Source organism: Carassius carassius, unplaced genomic scaffold (assembly GCF_963082965.1).
Source record: "Carassius carassius unplaced genomic scaffold, fCarCar2.1 SCAFFOLD_60, whole genome shotgun sequence".
NCBI classification, from domain to species: domain Eukaryota; kingdom Metazoa; phylum Chordata; class Actinopteri; order Cypriniformes; family Cyprinidae; genus Carassius; species Carassius carassius.
In genome coordinates this window covers 1,237,501-1,247,500 of record NW_026775084.1, presented here as the reverse complement: position 1 = coordinate 1,247,500, position 10,000 = coordinate 1,237,501, and the positions used below count along the sequence as shown (strand labels likewise).

At 38.6% G+C, this 10,000-nt stretch overlaps 18 non-coding genes across 18 annotated transcripts in view; all 18 read right to left on the bottom strand.

Annotated features, from left to right (window-relative positions):
- Positions 1-66, bottom strand: part of LOC132135213 (5S ribosomal RNA) — a 119-nt gene extending 53 nt beyond the window's left edge. The window contains exon 1 of the ribosomal RNA XR_009430168.1: positions 1-66. This exon is cut by the window's left edge and continues 53 nt beyond it. This is a non-coding gene — a ribosomal RNA (5S ribosomal RNA).
- Positions 67-564: 498 nt separating this feature from the next.
- LOC132135211 (5S ribosomal RNA) lies at positions 565-683 on the bottom strand. Its single transcript, XR_009430166.1, has one exon. It is a non-coding gene; the product is annotated as a 5S ribosomal RNA (ribosomal RNA).
- Positions 684-767: 84 nt separating this feature from the next.
- On the bottom strand, positions 768-886 carry LOC132136178 (5S ribosomal RNA). The gene has a single exon (XR_009431078.1). It is a non-coding gene; the product is annotated as a 5S ribosomal RNA (ribosomal RNA).
- Positions 887-1,375: 489 nt separating this feature from the next.
- LOC132135210 (5S ribosomal RNA) lies at positions 1,376-1,494 on the bottom strand. The gene has a single exon (XR_009430165.1). It is a non-coding gene; the product is annotated as a 5S ribosomal RNA (ribosomal RNA).
- A 482-nt stretch (positions 1,495-1,976) lies between these two features.
- LOC132135209 (5S ribosomal RNA) lies at positions 1,977-2,095 on the bottom strand. Its single transcript, XR_009430164.1, has one exon. It is a non-coding gene; the product is annotated as a 5S ribosomal RNA (ribosomal RNA).
- Positions 2,096-2,179: 84 nt separating this feature from the next.
- On the bottom strand, positions 2,180-2,298 carry LOC132136074 (5S ribosomal RNA). Its single transcript, XR_009430980.1, has one exon. It is a non-coding gene; the product is annotated as a 5S ribosomal RNA (ribosomal RNA).
- Positions 2,299-3,109: 811 nt separating this feature from the next.
- On the bottom strand, positions 3,110-3,228 carry LOC132135208 (5S ribosomal RNA). The gene has a single exon (XR_009430163.1). It is a non-coding gene; the product is annotated as a 5S ribosomal RNA (ribosomal RNA).
- A 498-nt stretch (positions 3,229-3,726) lies between these two features.
- On the bottom strand, positions 3,727-3,845 carry LOC132135207 (5S ribosomal RNA). Its single transcript, XR_009430162.1, has one exon. It is a non-coding gene; the product is annotated as a 5S ribosomal RNA (ribosomal RNA).
- An 84-nt stretch (positions 3,846-3,929) lies between these two features.
- LOC132136177 (5S ribosomal RNA) lies at positions 3,930-4,048 on the bottom strand. Its single transcript, XR_009431077.1, has one exon. It is a non-coding gene; the product is annotated as a 5S ribosomal RNA (ribosomal RNA).
- Positions 4,049-4,859: 811 nt separating this feature from the next.
- LOC132135205 (5S ribosomal RNA) lies at positions 4,860-4,978 on the bottom strand. The gene has a single exon (XR_009430160.1). It is a non-coding gene; the product is annotated as a 5S ribosomal RNA (ribosomal RNA).
- A 491-nt stretch (positions 4,979-5,469) lies between these two features.
- Positions 5,470-5,588, bottom strand: LOC132135204 (5S ribosomal RNA). Its single transcript, XR_009430159.1, has one exon. It is a non-coding gene; the product is annotated as a 5S ribosomal RNA (ribosomal RNA).
- A 489-nt stretch (positions 5,589-6,077) lies between these two features.
- LOC132135203 (5S ribosomal RNA) lies at positions 6,078-6,196 on the bottom strand. Its single transcript, XR_009430158.1, has one exon. It is a non-coding gene; the product is annotated as a 5S ribosomal RNA (ribosomal RNA).
- Positions 6,197-6,280: 84 nt separating this feature from the next.
- LOC132136073 (5S ribosomal RNA) lies at positions 6,281-6,399 on the bottom strand. The gene has a single exon (XR_009430979.1). It is a non-coding gene; the product is annotated as a 5S ribosomal RNA (ribosomal RNA).
- An 811-nt stretch (positions 6,400-7,210) lies between these two features.
- Positions 7,211-7,329, bottom strand: LOC132135595 (5S ribosomal RNA). The gene has a single exon (XR_009430531.1). It is a non-coding gene; the product is annotated as a 5S ribosomal RNA (ribosomal RNA).
- A 496-nt stretch (positions 7,330-7,825) lies between these two features.
- LOC132135202 (5S ribosomal RNA) lies at positions 7,826-7,944 on the bottom strand. Its single transcript, XR_009430157.1, has one exon. It is a non-coding gene; the product is annotated as a 5S ribosomal RNA (ribosomal RNA).
- Positions 7,945-8,534: 590 nt separating this feature from the next.
- On the bottom strand, positions 8,535-8,653 carry LOC132135201 (5S ribosomal RNA). The gene has a single exon (XR_009430156.1). It is a non-coding gene; the product is annotated as a 5S ribosomal RNA (ribosomal RNA).
- Positions 8,654-9,152: 499 nt separating this feature from the next.
- Positions 9,153-9,271, bottom strand: LOC132135821 (5S ribosomal RNA). The gene has a single exon (XR_009430742.1). It is a non-coding gene; the product is annotated as a 5S ribosomal RNA (ribosomal RNA).
- Positions 9,272-9,355: 84 nt separating this feature from the next.
- Positions 9,356-9,474, bottom strand: LOC132136072 (5S ribosomal RNA). Its single transcript, XR_009430978.1, has one exon. It is a non-coding gene; the product is annotated as a 5S ribosomal RNA (ribosomal RNA).
- Between the last annotated feature and the right edge of the window lie 526 nt (positions 9,475-10,000).

Here is a 10,000-nt window from a genome sequence, read left to right as displayed (position 1 = left end):
CCCAAACCTGCTTAGCTTCCGAGATCAGACGAGATCGGGCATAGCCAGGCTGGTATGGCCGTAAGCGAAGGAGGCTGCAAAGAGAGGGCTATTTAAAGATCAGCCACTATAATCGGTATTTCCAAGCAGTCTCCCATCCAAGTACTAACTGGGCCCAAACCTGCTTAGATTCTGAGATTGGGCATTGACTCTTTATTTATTTAATTTTTTTTTTTGCAAATTTATTACATAATTACTGAAAATTTCCAAAAGTACTAACCAGGCCCAAACCTGTTTCGGTTTTCTAAGACTGGGCATTGACTCTTTTTTTTTTTTTTTTTTTTTTTTTTGCTAGATTATTAGACAATTAATGAAAAGTTCCAAAACTACTAAACAGGCCCAAACCTGTTTCGGTTTTCTAAGACTGGGCATTGACTCTTTTTTTTTTTTTTTTTTTTTATTTATGCAAAACTCTTAGATAATTACTGAAAAATTCCAAAAGTACTGGGCTGCAAAGAGAGGGCTATTTAAAGATCAGCCACTATAACCGCCAGTGCATTATATAAGTAGAGAAGGAAACCTAAAAGCTTACAGCACCTGGTATTCCCAGGCGGTCTCCCATCCAAGTACTAACCAGGCCCAAACCTGCTTAGCTTCCGAGATCAGACGAGATCGGGCATAGCCAGGCTGGTATGGCCGTAAGCGAAGGAGGCTGCAAAGAGAGGGCTATTTAAAGATCAGCCACTATAACTGCCAGTGCATTATATACGTAGAGAAGGAAACCTAAAAGCTTACAGCACCTGGTATTCCAAGGCGGTCTCCCATCCAAGTACTAACCAGGCCCAAACCTGCTTAGCTTCCGAGATCAGACGAGATCGGGCATAGCCATGCTGGTTTGGCCGTAAGCGAACGAGGCTGCAAAGAGAGGGCTATTTAAAGATCAGCCACTATAATCGGTATTTCCAGGTAGTCTCCCATCCAAGTACTAACTGGGCCCAAACCTGCTTAGATTCTGAGATTGGGCATTGACTCTTTATTTATTTAAAAAAATTTTTGCAAATTTATTACATAATTACTGAAAATTTCCAAAAGTACTAACCTGGCCCAAACCTGTTTCGGTTTTCTAAGACTGGGCATTGACTCTTTTTTTTTTTTTTTTTTTTGCAAGATTATTAGACAATTAGTGAAAATTTTCAAAAGTACTAACCAGGCCCAAACCTGTTTCGGTTTTCTAAGACTGGGCATTGACTCTTTTTTTTTTTTTTTTTTTATTTATGCAAAACTCTTAGATAATTACTGAAATATTCCAAAAGTACTAGGCTGCAAAGAGAGGGCTATTTAAAGATCAGCCACTATAACCGCCAGTGCATTATATAAGTAGAGAAGGAAACCTAAAAGCTTACAGCACCTGGTATTCCCAGGCGGTCTCCCATCCAAGTACTAACCAGGCCCAAACCTGCTTAGCTTCCGAGATCAGACGAGATCGGGCATAGCCAGGCTGGTATGGCCGTAAGCGAAGGAGGCTGCAAAGAGAGGGCTATTTAAAGATCAGCCACTATAATCGGTATTTCCAAGCAGTCTCCCATCCAAGTACTAACTGGGCCCAAACCTGCTTAGATTCTGAGATTGGGCATTGACTCTTTATTTATTTAATTTTTTTTTTTGCAAATTTATTACATAATTACTGAAAATTTCCAAAAGTACTAACCAGGCCCAAACCTGTTTCGGTTTTCTAAGACTGGGCATTGACTCTTTTTTTTTTTTTTTTTGCTAGATTATTAGACAATTAATGAAAAGTTCCAAAACTACTAAACAGGCCCAAACCTGTTTCGGTTTTCTAAGACTGGGCATTGACTCTTTTTTTTTTTTTTATTTATGCAAAACTCTTAGATAATTACTGAAAAATTCCAAAAGTACTGGGCTGCAAAGAGAGGGCTATTTAAAGATCAGCCACTATAACCGCCAGTGCATTATATAAGTAGAGAAGGAAACCTAAAAGCTTACAGCACCTGGTATTCCCAGGCGGTCTCCCATCCAAGTACTAACCAGGCCCAAACCTGCTTAGCTTCCGAGATCAGACGAGATCGGGCATAGCCAGGCTGGTATGGCCGTAAGCGAAGGAGGCTGCAAAGAGAGGGCTAATTAAAGATCAGCCACTATAACTGCCAGTGCATTATATACGTAGAGAAGGAAACCTAAAAGCTTACAGCACCTGGTATTCCAAGGCGGTCTCCCATCCAAGTACTAACCAGGCCCAAACCTGCTTAGCTTCCGAGATCAGACGAGATCGGGCATAGCCATGCTGGTATGGCCGTAAGCGAACGAGGCTGCAAAGAGAGGGCTATTTAAAGATCAGCCACTATAATCGGTATTTCCAGGTAGTCTCCCATCCAAGTACTAACTGGGCCCAAACCTGCTTAGATTCTGAGATTGGGCATTGACTCTTTATTTATTTAAAAAAAATTTTGCAAATTTATTACATAATTACTGAAAATTTCCAAAAGTACTAACCTGGCCCAAACCTGTTTCGGTTTTCTAAGACTGGGCATTGACTCTTTTTTTTTTTTTTTTTTTTGCAAGATTATTAGACAATTAGTGAAAATTTTCAAAAGTACTAACCAGGCCCAAACCTGTTTCGGTTTTCTAAGACTGGGCATTGACTCTTTTTTTCTTTTTTTTTTTTGCTAGATTATTAGACAATTAGTGAAAAGTTCCAAAACTACTAAACAGGCCCAGACCTGTTTCGGTTTTCTAAGACTGGGCATTGACTCTTTTTTTTTTTTTTTTTTTGCAAGATTATTAGACAATTAGTGAAAATTTTCAAAAGTACTAACCAGGCCCAAACCTGTTTCGGTTTTCTAAGACTGGGCATTGACTCTTTTTTTTTTTTTTTTTTTGCTAGGTTATTAGACAATTAGTGAAAAGTTCCAAAACTACTAAACAGGCCCAAACCTGTTTCGGTTTTCTAAGACTGGGCATTGACTCTTTTTTTTTTTTTTTTTTTATTTATGCAAAACTCTTAGATAATTACTGAAATATTCCAAAAGTACTAGGCTGCAAAGAGAGGGCTATTTAAAGATCAGCCACTATAACCGCCAGTGCATTATATAAGTAGAGAAGGAAACCTAAAAGCTTACAGCACCTGGTATTCCCAGGCGGTCTCCCATCCAAGTACTAACCAGGCCCAAACCTGCTTAGCTTCCGAGATCAGACGAGATCGGGCATAGCCAGGCTGGTATGGCCGTAAGCGAAGGAGGCTGCAAAGAGAGGGCTATTTAAAGATCAGCCACTATAATCGGTATTTCCAAGCAGTCTCCCATCCAAGTACTAACTGGGCCCAAACCTGCTTAGATTCTGAGATTGGGCATTGACTCTTTATTTATTTAATTTTTTTTTTTGCAAATTTATTACATAATTACTGAAAATTTCCAAAAGTACTAACCAGGCCCAAACCTGTTTCGGTTTTCTAAGACTGGGCATTGACTCTTTTTTTTTTTTTTTTTTTTTTTTTTGCTAGATTATTAGACAATTAATGAAAAGTTCCAAAACTACTAAACAGGCCCAAACCTGTTTCGGTTTTCTAAGACTGGGCATTGACTCTTTTTTTTTTTTTTTTTTTTTATTTATGCAAAACTCTTAGATAATTACTGAAAAATTCCAAAAGTACTGGGCTGCAAAGAGAGGGCTATTTAAAGATCAGCCACTATAACCGCCAGTGCATTATATAAGTAGAGAAGGAAACCTAAAAGCTTACAGCACCTGGTATTCCCAGGCGGTCTCCCATCCAAGTACTAACCAGGCCCAAACCTGCTTAGCTTCCGAGATCAGACGAGATCGGGCATAGCCAGGCTGGTATGGCCGTAAGCGAAGGAGGCTGCAAAGAGAGGGCTATTTAAAGATCAGCCACTATAACTGCCAGTGCATTATATACGTAGAGAAGGAAACCTAAAAGCTTACAGCACCTGGTATTCCAAGGCGGTCTCCCATCCAAGTACTAACCAGGCCCAAACCTGCTTAGCTTCCGAGATCAGACGAGATCGGGCATAGCCATGCTGGTTTGGCCGTAAGCGAACGAGGCTGCAAAGAGAGGGCTATTTAAAGATCAGCCACTATAATCGGTATTTCCAGGTAGTCTCCCATCCAAGTACTAACTGGGCCCAAACCTGCTTAGATTCTGAGATTGGGCATTGACTCTTTATTTATTTAAAAAAATTTTTGCAAATTTATTACATAATTACTGAAAATTTCCAAAAGTACTAACCTGGCCCAAACCTGTTTCGGTTTTCTAAGACTGGGCATTGACTCTTTTTTTTTTTTTTTTTTTTGCAAGATTATTAGACAATTAGTGAAAATTTTCAAAAGTACTAACCAGGCCCAAACCTGTTTCGGTTTTCTAAGACTGGGCATTGACTCTTTTTTTCTTTTTTTTTTTTGCTAGATTATTAGACAATTAGTGAAAAGTTCCAAAACTACTAAACAGGCCCAGACCTGTTTCGGTTTTCTAAGACTGGGCATTGACTCTTTTTTTTTTTTTTTTTTTGCAAGATTATTAGACAATTAGTGAAAATTTTCAAAAGTACTAACCAGGCCCAAACCTGTTTCGGTTTTCTAAGACTGGGCATTGACTCTTTTTTTTTTTTTTTTTTTGCTAGGTTATTAGACAATTAGTGAAAAGTTCCAAAACTACTAAACAGGCCCAAACCTGTTTCGGTTTTCTAAGACTGGGCATTGACTCTTTTTTTTTTTTTTTTTTTATTTATGCAAAACTCTTAGATAATTACTGAAATATTCCAAAAGTACTAGGCTGCAAAGAGAGGGCTATTTAAAGATCAGCCACTATAACCGCCAGTGCATTATATAAGTAGAGAAGGAAACCTAAAAGCTTACAGCACCTGGTATTCCCAGGCGGTCTCCCATCCAAGTACTAACCAGGCCCAAACCTGCTTAGCTTCCGAGATCAGACGAGATCGGGCATAGCCAGGCTGGTATGGCCGTAAGCGAAGGAGGCTGCAAAGAGAGGGCTATTTAAAGATCAGCCACTATAATCGGTATTTCCAAGCAGTCTCCCATCCAAGTACTAACTGGGCCCAAACCTGCTTAGATTCTGAGATTGGGCATTGACTCTTTATTTATTTAATTTTTTTTTTTGCAAATTTATTACATAATTACTGAAAATTTCCAAAAGTACTAACCAGGCCCAAACCTGTTTCGGTTTTCTAAGACTGGGCATTGACTCTTTTTTTTTTTTTTTTTTTGCTAGATTATTAGACAATTAATGAAAAGTTCCAAAACTACTAAACAGGCCCAAACCTGTTTCGGTTTTCTAAGACTGGGCATTGACTCTTTTTTTTTTTTTTTTTTTTTATTTATGCAAAACTCTTAGATAATTACTGAAAAATTCCAAAAGTACTGGGCTGCAAAGAGAGGGCTATTTAAAGATCAGCCACTATAACCGCCAGTGCATTATATAAGTAGAGAAGGAAACCTAAAAGCTTACAGCACCTGGTATTCCCAGGCGGTCTCCCATCCAAGTACTAACCAGGCCCAAACCTGCTTAGCTTCCGAGATCAGACGAGATCGGGCATAGCCAGGCTGGTATGGCCGTAAGCGAAGGAGGCTGCAAAGAGAGGGCTATTTAAAGATCAGCCACTATAATCGGTATTTCCAAGCAGTCTCCCATCCAAGTACTAACTGGGCCCAAACCTGCTTAGATTCTGAGATTGGGCATTGACTCTTTATTTATTTAATTTTTTTTTTTGCAAATTTATTACATAATTACTGAAAATTTCCAAAAGTACTAACCAGGCCCAAACCTGTTTCGGTTTTCTAAGACTGGGCATTGACTCTTTTTTTTTTTTTTTTTGCTAGATTATTAGACAATTAATGAAAAGTTCCAAAACTACTAAACAGGCCCAAACCTGTTTCGGTTTTCTAAGACTGGGCATTGACTCTTTTTTTTTTTTTTTTTTTTTATTTATGCAAAACTCTTAGATAATTACTGAAAAATTCCAAAAGTACTGGGCTGCAAAGAGAGGGCTATTTAAAGATCAGCCACTATAACCGCCAGTGCATTATATAAGTAGAGAAGGAAACCTAAAAGCTTACAGCACCTGGTATTCCCAGGCGGTCTCCCATCCAAGTACTAACCAGGCCCAAACCTGCTTAGCTTCCGAGATCAGACGAGATCGGGCATAGCCAGGCTGGTATGGCCGTAAGCGAAGGAGGCTGCAAAGAGAGGGCTATTTAAAGATCAGCCACTATAACTGCCAGTGCATTATATAAGTAGAGAAGGAAACCTAAAAGCTTACAGCACCTGGTATTCCAAGGCGGTCTCCCATCCAAGTACTAACCAGGCCCAAACCTGCTTAGCTTCCGAGATCAGACGAGATCGGGCATAGCCATGCTGGTATGGCCGTAAGCGAACGAGGCTGCAAAGAGAGGGCTATTTAAAGATCAGCCACTATAATCGGTATTTCCAGGTAGTCTCCCATCCAAGTACTAACTGGGCCCAAACCTGCTTAGATTCTGAGATTGGGCATTGACTCTTTATTTATTTAAAAAAAATTTTGCAAATTTATTACATAATTACTGAAAATTTCCAAAAGTACTAACCTGGCCCAAACCTGTTTCGGTTTTCTAAGACTGGGCATTGACTCTTTTTTTTTTTTTTTTTTTTGCAAGATTATTAGACAATTAGTGAAAATTTTCAAAAGTACTAACCAGGCCCAAACCTGTTTCGGTTTTCTAAGACTGGGCATTGACTCTTTTTTTCTTTTTTTTTTTTGCTAGATTATTAGACAATTAGTGAAAAGTTCCAAAACTACTAAACAGGCCCAGACCTGTTTCGGTTTTCTAAGACTGGGCATTGACTCTTTTTTTTTTTTTTTTTTTGCAAGATTATTAGACAATTAGTGAAAATTTTCAAAAGTACTAACCAGGCCCAAACCTGTTTCGGTTTTCTAAGACTGGGCATTGACTCTTTTTTTTTTTTTTTTTTTGCTAGGTTATTAGACAATTAGTGAAAAGTTCCAAAACTACTAAACAGGCCCAAACCTGTTTCGGTTTTCTAAGACTGGGCATTGACTCTTTTTTTTATTTTTTTTTTATTTATGCAAAACTCTTAGATAATTACTGAAATATTCCAAAAGTACTAGGCTGCAAAGAGAGGGCTATTTAAAGATCAGCCACTATAACCGCCAGTGCATTATATAAGTAGAGAAGGAAACCTAAAAGCTTACAGCACCTGGTATTCCCAGGCGGTCTCCCATCTAAGTACTAACCAGGCCCAAACCTGCTTAGCTTCCGAGATCAGACGAGATCAGGCATAGCCAGGCTGGTATGGCCGTAAGCGAAGGAGGCTGCAAAGAGAGGGCTATTTAAAGATCAGCCACTATAATCGGTATTTCCAAGCAGTCTCCCATCCAAGTACTAACTGGGCCCAAACCTGCTTAGATTCTGAGATTGGGCATTGACTCTTTATTTATTTAAATTTTTTTTTTGCAAATTTATTACATAATTACTGAAAATTTCCAAAAGTACTAACCAGGCCCAAACCTGTTTCGGTTTTCTAAGACTGGGCATTGACTCTTTTTTTTTTTTTTTTTTTTTTTTTTGCTAGATTATTAGACAATTAATGAAAAGTTCCAAAACTACTAAACAGGCCCAAACCTGTTTCGGTTTTCTAAGACTGGGCATTGACTCTTTTTTTTTTTTTTTTTTTATTTATGCAAAACTCTTAGATAATTACTGAAATATTCCAAAAGTACTAGGCTGCAAAGAGAGGGCTATTTAAAGATCAGCCACTATAACCGCCAGTGCATTATATAAGTAGAGAAGGAAACCTAAAAGCTTACAGCACCTGGTATTCCCAGGCGGTCTCCCATCCAAGTACTAACCAGGCCCAAACCTGCTTAGCTTCCGAGATCAGACGAGATCGGGCATAGCCAGGCTGGTATGGCCGTAAGCGAAGGAGAATGCAAAGAGAGGGCTATTTAAAGATCAGCCACTATAATCGGTATTTCCAAGCAGTCTCCCATCCAAGTACTAACTGGGCCCAAACCTGCTTAGATTCTGAGATTGGGCATTGACTCTTTATTTATTTAATTTTTTTTTTTGCAAATTTATTACATAATTACTGAAAATTTCCAAAAGTACTAACCAGGCCCAAACCTGTTTCGGTTTTCTAAGACTGGGCATTGACTCTTTTTTTTTTTTTTTTTGCTAGATTATTAGACAATTAATGAAAAGTTCCAAAACTACTAAACAGGCCCAAACCTGTTTCGGTTTTCTAAGACTGGGCATTGACTCTTTTTTTTTTTTTGCTAGATTATTAGACAATTAGTGAAAAGTTCCAAAACTACTAAACAGGCCCAAACCTGTTTCGGTTTTCTAAGACTGGGCATTGACTCTTTTTTTTTTTTTTTTTTTTTATTTATGCAAAACTCTTAGATAATTACTGAAAAATTCCAAAAGTACTGGGCTGCAAAGAGAGGGCTATTTAAAGATCAGCCACTATAACCGCCAGTGCATTATATAAGTAGAGAAGGAAACCTAAAAGCTTACAGCACCTGGTATTCCCAGGCGGTCTCCCATCCAAGTACTAACCAGGCCCAAACCTGCTTAGCTTCCGAGATCAGACGAGATCGGGCATAGCCAGGCTGGTATGGCCGTAAGCGAAGGAGGCTGCAAAGAGAGGGCTATTTAAAGATCAGCCACTATAATCGGTATTTCCAAGCAGTCTCCCATCCAAGTACTAACTGGGCCCAAACCTGCTTAGATTCTGAGATTGGGCATTGACTCTTTATTTATTTAATTTTTTTTTTTGCAAATTTATTACATAATTACTGAAAATTTCCAAAAGTACTAACCAGGCCCAAACCTGTTTCGGTTTTCTAAGACTGGGCATTGACTCTTTTTTTTTTTTTTTTTTTTTTTTTTTGCTAGATTATTAGACAATTAATGAAAAGTTCCAAAACTACTAAACAGGCCCAAACCTGTTTCGGTTTTCTAAGACTGGGCATTGACTCTTTTTTTTTTTTTTTTTTTTTATTTATGCAAAACTCTTAGATAATTACTGAAAAAATCCAAAAGTACTGGGCTGCAAAGAGAGGGCTATTTAAAGATCAGCCACTATAACCGCCAGTGCATTATATAAGTAGAGAAGGAAACCTAAAAGCTTACAGCACCTGGTATTCCCAGGCGGTCTCCCATCCAAGTACTAACCAGGCCCAAACCTGCTTAGCTTCCGAGATCAGACAAGATCGGGCATAGCCAGGCTGGTATGGCCGTAAGCGAAGGAGGCTGCAAAGAGAGGGCTATTTAAAGATCAGCCACTATAACTGCCAGTGCATTATATACGTAGAGAAGGAAACCTAAAAGCTTACAGCACCTGGTATTCCAAGGCGGTCTCCCATCCAAGTACTAACCAGGCCCAAACCTGCTTAGCTTCCGAGATCAGACGAGATCGGGCATAGCCATGCTGGTATGGCCGTAAGCGAACGAGGCTGCAAAGAGAGGGCTATTTAAAGATCAGCCACTATAATCGGTATTTCCAGGTAGTCTCCCATCCAAGTACTAACTGGGCCCAAACCTGCTTAGATTCTGAGATTGGGCATTGACTCTTTATTTATTTAAAAAAAAATTTGCAAATTTATTACATAATTACTGAAAATTTCCAAAAGTACTAACCTGGCCCAAACCTGTTTCGGTTTTCTAAGACTGGGCATTGACTCTTTTTTTTTTTTTTTTTTTTGCAAGATTATTAGACAATTAGTGAAAATTTTCAAAAGTACTAACCAGGCCCAAACCTGTTTCGGTTTTCTAAGACTGGGCATTGACTCTTTTTTTCTTTTTTTTTTTTGCTAGATTATTAGACAATTAGTGAAAAGTTCCAAAACTACTAAACAGGCCCAGACCTGTTTCGGTTTTCTAAGACTGGGCATTGACTCTTTTTTTTTTTTTTTTTTTGCAAGATTATTAGACAATTAGTGAAAATTTTCAAAAGTACTAACCAGGCCCAAAC